We start from the raw sequence: 12,561 nt of genomic DNA on the forward strand, positions 1-12,561 counted from the left end.
TTAGTTACCTTGGAAGGTCTTCACTTTGCAATGACAACATGTTGATCCTCTCTAGAGGCCAGAAATGCATTTAACATATCAACATATTGACCAAATAAAGTACACTCTAGTTGCAAACCATTGAATGTTAAAAATCACATAAAAAGATAAGTAGATGAAATACATGAACAAAAATAAAAAACAATAAAGAACAAAAACAAATGAAATCTGCTTACCCATCAGCTTCAATAAGGATGACATTCATTTTGGTTTTCTTACCAGCTTTCTCTAGCTCCCTCTCTGTTCCAACACCAGTAAACATCCCAATCACATCTACAGAAAGAGGAAAAAGAGAAAAAAAATTAACAAAAAGTTATACAAAAAAATGAAGAAAAATAAGCAAAACATATTTACTAACTAAGTAATTTGTGTCAAAACCAGCAACTATGATTGTTGAAAAAGGGGTGTATGAAGTTGTAGTTTTCGGAACTAAGGTACTTTGCACCATATTGACATTGGTTCCAAATTGGAAGTTGATCTTATAGGCATGTTTTGTGGTTCTATAAGAACCACCATTACATGAAACACTTAAAGATTGGATGGTGTAAACCTTATCCTCTTTGATTTATGACTGGAATTTGTATATCAAGGTGCGTCTAACATATGCATGGATTAGTACACCCTGAAAAAATAGATTCATAAATGAAAAAATAGAAGCAGATTTAAACTTACAAAAACATATCTAAACTTTTGGGTAAAAAAAAATTAGGAAAACTCAAAAAATAAAAGACGTTTATAGTTTAAGGAAGATACCTCTTGGTCTTGAAGAACAATTTCCATGAAAAATGGAGTTTTTCCTTTTGTGTAATCTTCAACAAACCATAACCTTACAACTCTTGCAAGGATATTCCAACTCTCCATCTCAGGGTTGAGTTCTTGTAAAGAGTGAGTGTGTTTTTGGATAACAGACATGGTTGAAGGAATGAGGGAAATGATGGAAATTAGAGCAAAGTAAGGAATGAAGAAAGGTCTGCAGAAATGTATTTGTACAAAACATAAAAACATAAAAAAAATATATTGGAAGATCATAAATACAAAACAACACCATACGCATGCTCTGGTTTTCATTTCACAAATTTAGAAACAATCTGCAAAAGCAAAAGCAGATTTTGACATGAGTAAAGATATTTACTAAAACAACACACAAATTGTGGTTTAGGTTAAACAAATGGAGTAAAAACTGGGAAAAGTGACTGACAAAAATACGAAGATCACAGAAAAAAACAAAAGCTGTTTTTCACATGGCTCAATGTTGTGCAATAAAAGGAAATATGGCAGAAAGCAGTACAAAAAGAAAACAAAAAGTAACTTTAAATGTTGGAAAAGGTTGACAAATCAACGAAAATAGGAAATAAAGATCTGATTTCAAATAAAGATGTAATTTGAACATTTGAAAGTAATGAAAAAAGTAAGAAAAATGTTGTAACATAAATGAAAAAGGAAAGAACTCAATTGATGTATGCATATCCAAAGACATAAGAATTAAATAAACCTGAAATGTTGGGGCTTCTTTTAAGTTGAGGTAGAATCAGATCAAATCTCAACAAACATTAAGAATAAAAGGTCAAATTACATCCGGCTAATATTATAAATGAACTATCTCATGTAATTGAAAACAATAAAATATGCAATAGGTCAATAAAAATAAATTTTGAAACGGTAGTATGGACTTTCTTTGAATCAACAATAAAACAATACAAAAGAAAAAAAATGTTAAAGCGATTACATTATATCAATATTATTGACTTACATTTAAAAGTTAGTTACCATTACAAAATACTCCTTGGTCTCTGCTTACATGAATGCAATATTCATAACTAATCAACAACATATTTGCTTATGACTTCAGATGGCAACAGTTTCTGCATTCCAACAAAATTATACCTGAAATCTTGGCGTGTCGTGAAAGTTAAGGTGAATGGAAAGTAAGAGAAAATATAAAAAAGATTAAGAATAAAAAAGATTAAGAAGTCAAGAGTCAATACAACAAATTCATAAATAATCAACAACAAATTTGCTTATGACATAAGATGGTAACAGTTTCTGCATTAAAAGTTGAGGGACAATAAGATCAAGCTCAAACTTCTTCATAGACATCAGAAAATCAATAACAATGAAAGACATGTTTAAGCAAAACATATGAATTAAACAATTAAACAACACAACTTATTAAAGGAATTCAATTATAAATTTAATTATAATGGAGAAAAAGAAATTTGATCAGCGACTGGAATCTGTAGTGCACGTCAGGATGAAGTTATCTTATTAGAGTTAATGAAGGAATGAACCCAAAAACAATCTACATAAACAAAAAAAACAAAAAAATGAGTTAGAACAACATATCAGATTGATGAAGTAAGAGAAAATATAAAAATAACATAAAAATGAAATAAACATCAATTGTTGGGTTTCGAATTAAGCAAAACTGAAATGGTGGGATTTCTTGAAAGTTGATGTACAATCACATCAAATTTGAGCAAACATTAAGAATAAAAAAGATTAAGAAGTGAAGCAACTTTCTCAGTTAATAGAAACCAATAAAACATGCAATAGGCCACAAAAATAGATTTTTAAAACTGTACTATGGAAGATCTTTGAATGAAAGATACAACAACAAAAGAAATCAATACAACAAATTCATAAAGAATCAACAACAAATTATCTTATGACTAAAGTTGAGGGACAATAAGATCAAGCTCAAACTTCTTCATTAGACATCAGAAAATCAATAACAAAGAAAGACATGTTTAATCAAAACACATGAATTAAACAATTAAACAATACAACATATTAAAGGAATTCATTTCATTACAACATATTCTCATTAGAAGTGGAGAAAAAGAAATTTGATCAGCAACTGAAATACGTAATGCACGTCAGGATGAAATTATCTTATTAGAGTTAATCAAGTTAGAACAAACTACATAAACCAAGAAAAAAAAACATGAGTTAGAACAGCATATCAGATTGAAATGGTACGGTTTGAGTCTACATCCACAAAGAAGTGGAGAGTGTCTGATTCAGCAGAGACATCGAGAGGGTTTCAAAAGGTACAAAACACCAAAAAAAATCTACACAAAGAAAAACATGAGTAAGAAATGAAAAATTAGGGTTTCAAAATTAAAAGTGAAGAGATCAAAGTTATTACCCAAGAGCGATGGAGAGCGTTTGAGGCGGCGTCAGAGAGATGGGCGCACAGAAGCACAAAAACAATCTACACAAACAAAACAAACCAAAAAATGAGTTAGAAGACAAAAATTTATGTTAACGAAGTTGGATTCACTGAGACTAAGAACAAAAAATTAGGGTTTGAGGATCGCCTTTCAGGTGGCGTAAGAGAAGTGGATAGGGTTTGATGAGGCAGAAAGGGGGAGAATGCGATTCCAATGGAGAGGGTTTCATGCGGCACAAAAGTGGAGAGGGTTTCAGTAAAGACAATCGTGGAGATGGTTTGACAGGGCAAAAATGTTGAATGAAGTAGAGAAGGAAGAGAGATAGATCGTGTTTGTGGAGGAAGAGCGAGACAGAACGTCTGAAGCACAAAAACCATCTACACAAACAAAACAAACCAAAAAATGAGTTAGAAGCAAAAAAAAATTGATGTTAACAAAGTTGGAATGAATGAGATTAAGAAAAAAAATTAGGGTTCGAGGATAGTGTTTCAGGCGGCGTCAGAGAGGTAGCTAGGGTTTAAGGAGGCAGAAAGGGGGAGAGTGCGATTCGAATGGAGAGGGTTTGAATGGAGAGAATCGTGGAGATGGTTGGACGCGACAAAAAGGTCGAATGAAGTTGAGAAGGAAGGGAGGTGGATCGCATTTGTGGAGGAAGACCGAGAGAGACTGTCTGAGGCGGCGGCAGAGAGGTGGCTAGGGTTTGAGGATGCACAGAAGTGGAGAATGCATAAAACAGGGTAGGCTTGGAGAGAGGGAAAATGAAGAGAGGTGGAGAACGTTATTTAGTGTTGCGTTTGTGGAGGAAGAGCGAAACAGAGCGACTGAGGTGGAGGCGGAGGCAGAGAGGTGGCTAGGGTTTGAGGAAGGAGAGAAGTGGAGAGTGCGTAAACGACCTGAAAGAGAAAGTGAAGAGAGAGACGAAGTGAAGAGAGAGAGGAAGTAAAGAGAGAGGAAAAACGTGAGTGTGGTGAAAAGCGAGAAAAATGCTTGAGACTTCCTAAGAAGATAACACGTATCCAAATTACTTTAAGAGGTAAAAAAATTTAAAAATCTGAAATTGAACAAATTCCAAGAAAATTACACGTGTAATTTTTTGCTTTTTGTGATTCTTTGAATTGTATTATAAATAAATAAATAAATATATATATATATATATATTCATGTCCCAATTCATTTTAATACTTACTTTTGCATTAAATAGAAAAGTGATAAGCATAAAATGAAAGTGCATGTAGAATATTTACATCAATAATCTTATAGACTAAAAAAGTAAAGCCAAGTTATTCTATTTATAGGACTATAATACTAGAAACAGAAAAGAAACTTTACATACACATCTCACTAAGATTAACTACCCTAACTATTTATTACTCCAATTGCAAGTCAGCAATTCAATTGACTTTTCCGGTTCCAATGAATTAATGTGTAGTTGATAGGCTGTCTTAAGTTGCAATGGACTAGGCTATGTTGCTTCTTTCACTTCTAACTTGGCAGCAAGAAGTAGTCTTCACTGGTTCAACAGGTACACGTTCCAAGTGCAACTCCTTTCAATTGGCAATTTCAGCTCTTCAATAATGAATGACTCAACTTACATCTTGAACAAATTATTTCAAGTTAACTACACCATAGAAAAAGGAAAAATAATGGAAGTTGAGTTCTAAGTTCTAAGCTTCCAAATTGAATCTATCTTAACCTGATAATAAACACCACCTAAACTACTCCAATTGCTCTCTTTTACAATTCTTCACCAATTTAGAATACTTAATAGCAGAAAATATCATTTAATATTTCAAAAACCCAAAGCAAACAGTGAAAGAAGAAAACCTGTTGTGTGAATGTTTGTAACTTTAAACTACTTTCCTCCTCTAAGATGCCACACCCTGATTATTTACAACCAAGTCACATAATCAAACCAATGACGACTAAGTAATGACTAAGGAAAACAAAATTAACTAGAAAGAAAACCATAACTGTAACTTAGAGTTAATAAATATTCGCCCCTCCTAATATTCCTTGATATAAAATGCAATTCCGATAACACTTGTATCGTTGTACAAATAGAAAACCTTAGGAACTGAAACTTTGGTATGAGCACTCAATGACTGGAGAACCTATGAATTATAAGGGCACACAATCAATCATTTTCTAATTAATATATTATCCATTGCCCAAACTTCATACACTTAAGTGGGAGCTTGGATGAACATTTACAAAGTTCATTTTGAATTAAAAATAATTTTGAAGTTAAGATAATCTATATTTGAATCTTTTTATTCTAAAAATTAGATTGTAGTAACTAAGTGCCGAATCTCTTATTCATAACAAAAGATATCCAAAGTTGTTGCAATTCAATCATTTGTTGATCGAAAATCAATTTATCATATATGAAATAAAACATATAAGTATTTTCCTAACATCATCTTATTACTACGGTAAATAAAATTTATATATAATGATAATTTTAATAAATGTAACAAAAAAAATGTTTACTAAAACTAATAAATTTGGTAAGGAATGTTATTATATAATTATTAATATAAATTAATAATTTATAATAAATCTAACTAACCAAATGTCATTGTAACTACATTTATTATAGATTATTAACTTATTTTAATAATTATATATATGAAACCAGTGGTCTATATAGTATTTAGTAAGATAAAATAGTAAATCGCATTAAAACTAAAGTAGGAAAATAAACTTATTTAAACTTGATAATGGTTGACAACAAAAACGAGGAATTCATATTTAACAACTATGCATAAATAAAACCATTTGTTTCTTAAATGACATAAATCAATTGAAAGAATGAGATAAAAAGGGTTTCAAAATTCATATACCAAATCAAAACCTTTTGCTTTACCTCTAAAAGCTGCTACCAATTACAGAACTAACACGGGATCATACCTTTCCACATCTTCGAATTTTAATTCCAATTTAAGTTCTGATTCAAGTCCTTTCCAACTCTCAACATTTTCTCCTCCAATTGGTGGAGTGAAGAGAACACCAAGTTCTTTCTGAGACAATAAAGAGAAACCCTCATTCAATATGCATAAACTTACAATTCAGCAGAAAATTTCATAGTCTACTGCAACTCTACATGTACACAACTAGTAGTAGTTATAAATTCCACCTAAGTATGTTAACGCAATCTATATAACATTATAGAATTGATATAGCTTATTCACTTCTAATACTCTAATAATTAGACAAAACACATGAAAATATAGTGGCAGTAGTAGCATCAAAATTTGTTCTTTTGTTCAGGAATAATGTTCAAGTAAACAGAAGCAGAAGCTACAAATTGGTAGCAATAAATCAATATCACAACTCAAATTCTCAATTTTTTTATAACACCACAAAAACTGAAGCAACACTATTTTTCCAATCATTCTTAGGATTGAACATACACTTAGTTGCCCAAATTTGGAAGCATAAACAAGTCATGCATTTCACGAATTATAAGTCCAAATGTAAGCAACAGTGTTGAGTTAAATCTCTAATGGTTTCTCAAAACACATTGAACCACGATACCTGATAAAACTCATCTGCTTACTCTGTGCGAACCATATGAATATGTAGTCCCTTGGGCCCATAAAATGTGAAACAAGTTTTTGGGAGACCCTGAAATTATGAGGACTGCTGAAATTATTTAGAAAAGGAAAGGGAGTAAATTGAAAATTAAATAGTTGTATGGCAAGATGTAAAAGTTGTAAGTGTATAATCAAAACCTTCAATACATCAATTCAAACAAGACCTCCCTAGAAAACTGAAAATGCATTCAAGCCATTCTCCATGGAAGCTACTCGCTCTACGATGTCCGCAGATACAGGGGACCTTTAGCAATAAAAAAAAGGATGAATATTTCTCTTTAGGCTATTAGACATCAAGTTAATAACTAAAGAAAATAAAATAAAATAAACTGATAGAGCTTCATTGATCCCTCTGGGTTGTAGAGAACATAAATGAGCTACAAAAAGGAAGAAAATGAAGTTTCTTAATAAATTTTATTAACAACATGTGGTATTTACTCCGAAAGGAAAACTCCACTATTTCAAACTTCAATGATTCATTACCATTAAAAGAAAACACAGAAAAAACTGGAATTTTTATACACAGTCAATGATAGGTATAATCCTATTAAGTGTAATGCAAATTCTAGAAGAATCTAGAAAATCCTAAGATAAAATTATTGAAATGTAATGAAAGTTCTAGAACAAAGTAGAAAAACCTAAGATATGAAGAAAATATCAAGAACATTCTACATAGGAAAAAATCTAGAACATTTCACACAAGTTGTGACTAGCACTTTCTAGAATACTCTATAGGTCTATAAATACCTGTACTCAATTATTTGATGAATGATAAGAACTACGACCACTTCTAGCACAGCACTCACCGCTACAACTACTACATACTCCTTCCAACTACAACTTCCACATTCTACTATCTCCACAATTTTTTTAGGTTCAACTAAAAAGCAGAGTGGACAAAATGTAAATCATGCTCCCAATTGTTGTAGTAAAGATTCAACCACTAACACAATGATAACATTTTCTTAATGGATCAAATAATACTTGTAGAAATTTTCTAATTGGGTAACATCACAAAAGAATTGGCATTGGACTTGTATATTAGTAATGATAGGTCATAATACATACACAGACCTAAGCTGGAAATTATTGATTATGTAAAAAATCCAAAAATCAAGGAAAAAGAAAAAGAAAGTGAGCAAGATTTACTTAAAGTAGCTAAGAATTGCACTTTGATCGGATATGCTTAGAAGTTGCTCTAGATAGTCAACTCCCAAATCTTCTAACCCTACTACACTTGCTTTGATTTCTCTTTCCCTTTACACTTTTTGGATTTTGATAAGTGTTTTTGCTTGTAGTGCCTCACTTTGAGTGCAAGTGTAGGAGAATGAAGCATTGTTTGAAGATCGAAAATGAACTAACAAACTAAAAATGCCGCTGCAATAGTTGCCCCAACCGATCCTCTGGTACCCGAATCACAAAAACTAAATAAATAAACATCTAAAATCATGAAATTTAATAATCTCGCTTTCGAATTCTTTACTTGAGAAACTAGTTAAAACAGAAACTCGAACCTCACTCAATAAATTAAATCAATGAAAAATAGTTGTGTATTCCAATAGTTCAAGAGAAACTTGTTGCCTGACCCTAGAAGAAGATGGAACGAGAAACCCCAAGTGTGGTGGCAACAACGATGATTGTTGCGACGACGATGTCACCTTTTTCCAAGGGCATTACAAGGTGAACGACGACAACACATGGAGGCTCGTCAGAGATGAAGAACTCGCCACGGCGACTGTTGAAATGGTGGCTACTGGAGGTCAAGGAAGCTTCTCACGATGGTTGTTGCCACTTGTTCTACGTTTGGATTTTTGAAGAAAGTGAAAAAGGGAACATCGCGGGGCGGTCGGCGAAGGCTTTGATGGTGATCGATGTCGTCAGCGACGGACTTGGTCATGTAGAATCAAAACCTTTTTGATCGGAAGTTGAATAACTTCGGTTGGGGGTTTGAGACCGAGAGAAGAGAAATATAAAACCTAAACCTAGGCTGAAATGAAAATATGCAGAAATAGTATTTTTAATTAAAAAATGATATAAATTTTACGTACGAACTTTTGTCGTAGGTAATTTTTTTTTTTAAATATTTTATATATATATATATATATATATATATTATTATTATATTTATTTTTTACATCTATTTTCATAAATAATTTTTTATATCAAAGATTTTGATCATGTTTATTTACGAAATTTTCGTATATAATTTATTTTTGTTTTATCAACGAATTTTAATTTTATTTATGACCAATTTTCATAGATAAAATAAAATTATTTATGAAAAATATTTCGTAGATAATAGCCAATTTTCTTATAATAAGAAACTTTCACAAATATTTGCAAAAAGTAAAAACACAGTTGGTTAAGGAAAAACTCACTAGTTTCCAACTAGTATATTTAGTACTTCCTTCAAGCAAAAAAGTTATTATACATGGAATCTTCAATGTGAGTAATATGTTTATATCGTTGACAACCAAACCAAATCTATGCTTTGTTGATGACCCATACCAAATATAAAGGAGTTTAGGCTGCCATTTGCCATGTATTCATAAACTAGCATTTTTTTCTTGTCCTTGAATGTAAACAACCAAAAAGTTTAACAAGATTTCAATGTTGAAGCTTTGCAATCAATTTGACTTCATTTATGAACTCTATCACTCCTTGCGATGAGCTCTTTACGGAGTCTTTACAACAATCTCTTGCTTATCTACTAATATTTCCTATATATATATATATATATATATATATATATATATATATATATATATATATATATATATATATATATATATATATATATATATATATATATATCAATGTTCTTTTATTTAGTTACTAGGCTCAAAACTATTACCTTGTATACAAGTCCAAAACCACCTTGGCCAATTTTATTTTCATCGAAAAAGTTGTTAGTGGCTGTTGTAATGGTGAATAGATCAAACATTTGGACGTCCAAATTGTCTTCGCATTGTTCTGTCAATGATTTTTCTAAAAACCAATGAAGGCCTTTAGAATAATGTTATAAAATATGAGTAGCAAATTAAAGATACTTAGAATAGAAAAAATACAGTTTACTCAGCTAATTATTAAAAATCTAGAAGTCCAAAGATTGTGATAATATAAAATTTAAGTCCGATGATAATTTATTATTGTCCATGCAAAAAGAGTTTTCATTTGGGATAAAATTGTGAAATTTTGGAGGGAACCAAAGATTAGGGGGAAATAAAAAAAATAAAACTAAAATTAAAATAAAACAAATAGTATAATTAATAATTAAATAATTTAGTAAGTGATTTATTGTAACTAAAAGTTTACTAAATTATAAAAGTAATTTTGGTCACTATAATTGAATTTTTCAAGTATTGATTTCAGTTACTATTTAGCAAATTTCTATTTGTGTGTTTGTCTCCATTTAGCCTATGCAAACGACTTTTGCATCTAGGTAATGGACGTAGTCCATGTTGTCGTTGAACCACGCTCTCATCCAATTATCATTGTTTTTTTGGTAATGACATCCGTTTTTATTCGAAGAAAAGACAGTAAATTCTTGTAGTGAATAAAATCACATACACATGTAACGTTACACAAAACAGTATAAAATACAGCAACAAATTAAAACACGACTACAAAAATAATGTTAAGAGTAATTTAAACATTTTTGCTTGGTAATTTGGCGTTAGTTTTTCAATATCAAAGTAATTGTATAAGCTAAAAGCCCTGGCTTACATAATCTGGTTTCACGTTTACCAAACATTTGAATGAAATCAAAGTGTAAAATGATTATCATTTAAAAGTCTTCATGGTTCGATTGAATTTTTATTTTTAACAGTTTCCTGCGGTTAAATTATTTTTAACTAATTCATGCTATAGTTATAGAAATCTCCATGCTAATTAATTTTAACTAAATCCATGCTAGTTATTCTTAACTAACAGTTTCCTCTCTGTGAATGATTGTCATTATCAATATTTAAAAGTTTCATTCTCTAAGCTTTAAGTTCATTGAACAATTTGTGTAATAAAATTTGCGTTACATATGGTATGTACTTTTCCTCTATTTTCTTTACACTCAATCAGTCGTGTCGCATGCTCAACGAGTTACGAATTGTATCTTACCTCTGCCATTGTAAAGATCCATTCAACTCAAAATGTTAGCCAATAGAAAATTTTAAAAAGTAAATTAGAAGTATTTTAGTATAATTCTACTGCGAGAAAAATAATGAAAATAAGAGGAGTGACCGACAATAAACACCGTTTTGAACTTGGTATAATAGTGACAATTGGTTGGTTGTGTATTGGTTAAGGCATTCATCCTTTCCATCCAAGTGCAATTAAAGTTACACCTTCATACTGCTTCTATAACCGAATCATAAACAACTGTCATTTTAGATTATCAGGTAATAGTGCAAGAATAAGCTTTGGCTACAATCAATGGGAGGCCAATTCTTCAACCTACTTTTAACCGAGTTCCTAAGCTTCAGCGCATAAATTCAAAAATAATGCATGAAATGAGTAATCATAGAATTAGAACCAAGTTCGTCAGTTGTCATGAAAATTATCATAATTCAATCCAAGCATAACTCAAGCTTAGTTCATCATATGTACTTTACTGATTTAAGAATAACCGACATTGTCTTACGAGATTGTTATACGATGAATGTTAGTTTCAAAGTAAAGCATTACACAGTATGAATTTAAATAACAATTTAAAGAACTTGTTCTGTTAGTTCACTCTAGTTAAATTGACAAGGAGTATATGTGAGGATTTCTTGTGGCGATGTAGAAAACAGACAAACCTAGAAGCTTGGTTTTTTTAACCCTACAAAGTTATATAAACAGAATTAACAAGTAAAAGTATTGGAGAAATAACTATTTCTTCGTGATATACTAAACCAAAAACAGCAATACCGATACGTCAAGATGACTTGGAATACATCAGGTTAAGAAAACTGGAGTATACAAGAGCAACATCATTTACAAAACAACAGAATGAATATATATTCCTTTGACTTTTTCTCAGTCAGGCACATAACAAGGAAAGGGAAAAGAAGCAAAACAATTGAACAACCATTACTATAGCACCATTCTCAATAAGATACACATCTTTATATGGAGTTGTATTAGAATATTACTTTTAAATAAAATATATATAATATTACATTGTACTGAAATAATGATATTTAGAAAATCTCCCATAAGCCCGTATGTAGTTACGTAGCATAACAGAAGTAAACAACAAAATCCCAAGATGAAATGATTCTAGTCCGTTCAGGTGTGAATTCTCGTTTCCTCTTCCTTAAATAAATAATAATAAATAACATAAAATAAAACAAAATTTTGTAATCATGTCTTTAGAACTAGAAGGAACATTAATAGGATCCCAAGGAGAAGAGCAGAGAGTAAAATGGTAAAGCAAGAAGCAGAGTAAAACAGTAAAACCTCATTTATTTAGTAAAATCAAGATAAGCACTGAGTTAGGATATGAGTAAGAAAGATGAAATAGAAAGAGAGCAATGACGCAGACCGATGATATCAGGGATACGAAATTGAACTGAGACAAAAATAAAAGTATGGAGATGAAATCGAAAGAATGATGACAAAATTGAAAGCATTGAGACAAAATTAAAAACAAGAACCATGTTTATTACCTTGAGCTTCAAACACACAAGGAGAATGATGAAAGACATGCTGAAATAAAAAGGATGAAATTGAATTAAGACGAAAATGAGCAAACATCTTCTTCCTAGGACACCAGT

General features: G+C 30.9%; 2 long non-coding RNA genes across 5 annotated transcripts; both read right to left on the reverse strand.

The window, feature by feature from the left end:
• Nucleotides 1–2,884: 2,884 nt before the first annotated feature.
• Nucleotides 2,885–4,200, reverse strand: LOC146881652 (uncharacterized). The gene is made up of 2 exons (XR_014986166.1): nt 3,188–4,200; nt 2,885–3,110 (listed from the first exon to the last, which is right to left on the reverse strand). It is a non-coding gene; the product is annotated as an uncharacterized LOC146881652 (long non-coding RNA).
• Nucleotides 4,201–4,423: 223 nt separating this feature from the next.
• LOC114168540 (uncharacterized) lies at nt 4,424–8,800 on the reverse strand. 4 transcript variants are annotated; one of them, XR_003600692.2, is made up of 6 exons: nt 8,395–8,800; nt 6,947–7,052; nt 6,750–6,839; nt 6,123–6,232; nt 5,037–5,092; nt 4,424–4,830 (listed from the first exon to the last, which is right to left on the reverse strand). It is a non-coding gene; the product is annotated as an uncharacterized LOC114168540 (long non-coding RNA). The 4 variants fall into 4 exon arrangements; XR_003600689.2 differs by having other exon boundaries at nt 4,424–5,092; XR_003600690.2 differs by having other exon boundaries at nt 4,424–5,092; nt 6,750–6,854.
• Between the last annotated feature and the right edge of the window lie 3,761 nt (nt 8,801–12,561).

The sequence above is a fragment of the Vigna unguiculata genome, chromosome 11 (assembly GCF_037176805.1).
Source record: "Vigna unguiculata cultivar grain cowpea cultivar isolate G323 ecotype 2 chromosome 11, ASM3717680v1, whole genome shotgun sequence".
In the NCBI taxonomy this organism is placed as follows: domain Eukaryota; kingdom Viridiplantae; phylum Streptophyta; class Magnoliopsida; order Fabales; family Fabaceae; genus Vigna; species Vigna unguiculata.